Below are 2500 nucleotides of genomic sequence, written 5' to 3' on the forward strand. Positions count from 1 at the left end.
AGGGGGAGGGGGTGGGGGGGGGTTGTGGGGGGGGAAAGGCGCAGTCGCCCTTCCCAGCGTGAGTGGGGGACGGGGAGGGGGGATGGGGGGCGCAGTCGTCCTTCCAGCGTGTGAGGGGGGGTGGGAGGGGAGGGGGGAGGCGCAGTCTTTCCTTCCAGCGTGATTTGGAGGGGGAGGGGGAGGGGGGGGCCCTTTCGTCCTTCCGGGGTGGTGGGGAGGGGGAGGGGGAGGGGGAGGGGGGAGGCGCAGTCGGTCCTTCCGTGTGTGGGGAGGGGGAGGGGGGGGGGAGGCGCAGGTCGTCCTTCCAGCGTGAGTGGGGAGGGGGAGGGGGGAGGGGGGAGGACCAGTCGTCTTCCGCCGTGAGTGGGGAGGGGGGGGGGGGGGGGGGGAAAGGGGGAGGCGCAGCGCCCTTCCAGCGTGAGTGGGGAGGGGGGGGGGGGGGGAGGGCCGTGTCCTCCAGGTGAGTGGGGGCGGGAGGGGGGGAGGGGGAGGGGTTGTGAGGGGGGGGGGTTGTGAGGGGGGGGGTTGTGAGGGAGAGGGGGGAGGGGGGAGGCGCATCGTCCTTCCAGGTGAGTGGGGAGGGGGGGGGGAGGGGGGAGGCCCAGTCGTCCTTCCAGCGTGTGAGTGGGGAGGGGGGAGGGGTTGTGAGGGGAGGGGGGGAGGGGGATGGGTTTGTGAGGGAGGGGGAGGGGGGAGGCGCGTCGTCTTCCAGCGTGATGGGGAGGGGGGGGGGTTGTGGGGCCCGAGGGGTGAGGGGGGAGGGGTGGGGCGCAGTCGTCCTTCCAGCGTGATGGGGGAGGGGGGGGGGGGAGGGGGGGGTTGATGTGAGGGGGAGGGGTTGTGAGGGGGAGGGGGAGGGGGTGATGGGGGGGGAGGGGGGGAGGGGGGGAGGCGCGTCGTCTTCCAGGTGGTGGGGAGGGGGGGGTTGTGAGGAGGGGGGGGGGGGGAGGGGGGGTTGGGGGGGGGGAAGGCGAAAAGTGTCCTTTTCCAGCGTGAGTGGGGGGGGGGGAGGGGGGGGGGTGAGGCAGTCGTCTTCCAGGTAAGTGGGGAGGGGGAGGGGGAGGGGGGAGGCGCAGTCGTCCTTCCAGCGTGAGTGGGGAGGGGGAGGGGGAGGGAGGAGGCGCAGTCGTCCTTCCAGCGTGAGTGGGATGGGGGGAGGGGGTGGGGGGAGGGTGGGAGGGGTTGTGATGGGGGAGGGGGAGGGGTTGTGAGGGGGGAGGGATGGTTGAGGGAGAGGGGGAGGGGGGAGGGGGGAGGCACAGTCGTCTTCCAGCGTGAGTGAGTGGGGAGGGGGAGGGGGGAGGGGGGCGGTTGTCGAGGGGGAGGGGTTGTGAGGGAGAGGGGGAGGGGGGAGGCGCAGTCGTCCTTCCAGCGTGAGTGGGGAGGGGGGAGGGGGGAGGGGGAGGGGTGTGAGGGAGAGGGGGGAGGGGGGGGGGGAGGGGGGAGGCGCAGTCGTCCTTCCAGCGTGAGTGGGGATGGGGGGAGGGGGGGAGGTTGAGCTGTTAGGGGACGGGGGTGTGAGGGAGGAGGAGGGGGTTGTGCAAATGGTTTGGTTGTGAGTTGTGAGGGAGGAGAGGGGAAAAGTTCTCTGTGTTAAAGGAAATGCTGAGTTGTGAGTTGTGAGGGAGAGAGGGGGAGTTGTGAGAGGGGGAGGTTGTGAGGATGTGTGAGGTTGTGTAAGTTGCTTGGAGTTGTGAGTTGTGGGAATTACTTGATTGTTGTGTGAGGTTGTGAGTTGTTAGTTGCAAGTTGTGAGTCGTGCATTGTGTGGATCTGTAAGTTATGTGGAGTCGAGAGTTGTGAATTGTTTTGGAGTTTTTAGTTGTGCGTTGTTAGGCTGCGAGTTGTGATATTCAGGTTGTGAGACGCGATTATGCGGTTATGAGTTGCAAATGCTGTGGTTGTGACGTAGCTTGGTTGCCGGGTTGTGTTTGCTTGATTTTAGAGTTGGTTGCAATGAGGTTGTGTGGACTGGATGTTTAGGTTGTTTGTGGTTGTTGTGGGCGGCTGTCTGGGTTGTTGAGTGAGTTGTGGGGCAATTTCGGTTGTGGGAGCTGACTTGGGTGTTGTGGTTGTAGTTCCGGTCCGCTGCGTGGTTTGGTTGTGCTGTTATCTTGTCGCTTTGTGGTTGTGGGTTGTTTGTAGTCTGTGAAATCTTCGATTGGTTGTAGGTTGTGAATTGTTGATTATGGTTGTGAGTTGGTTGTGATTGCGAGAGAGTTGTGAGCTGCTAGGTTGTTGGCTGTGAGACGGTTGTTTGTGTTTCGAGTCGATGGGTTGTAGGTTGTGAGTTGGTTGTGTGGACTGCGGCTGTGTGAGTCTTCGGTGTTGTGATTGCATGTTGCTGGTGAGTTTTGTGAATAGTTCCGTTGATGGGTTGTGGTTGTGCGGTTGTTGTAGTTGTTAGTTGTGTGGCTGCTGTGAGTCCGGCTGCTTAGTTGGTGCGAGTTGTGTTGTGGTTGATAGAACCGCTTGTTTTTGTTGTGGTTGTTGTGGCCGC

General features: G+C 63.6%; 1 protein-coding gene across 1 annotated transcript in view; it reads left to right on the forward strand.

Annotated features, from left to right (window-relative positions):
- Positions 1-1118: 1118 nt before the first annotated feature.
- The window catches only part of LOC125025739, a 14881-nt gene continuing 13499 nt past the window's right edge, over positions 1119-2500 (forward strand). The window contains exon 1 of the mRNA XM_047613924.1: positions 1119-1139. The gene's annotated coding sequence lies outside the window, so the exon portion shown is untranslated. The remainder of the gene's footprint in view (positions 1140-2500) is intronic.

This window comes from Penaeus chinensis, chromosome 5, assembly GCF_019202785.1.
Source record: "Penaeus chinensis breed Huanghai No. 1 chromosome 5, ASM1920278v2, whole genome shotgun sequence".
NCBI lineage: Eukaryota > Metazoa > Arthropoda > Malacostraca > Decapoda > Penaeidae > Penaeus > Penaeus chinensis.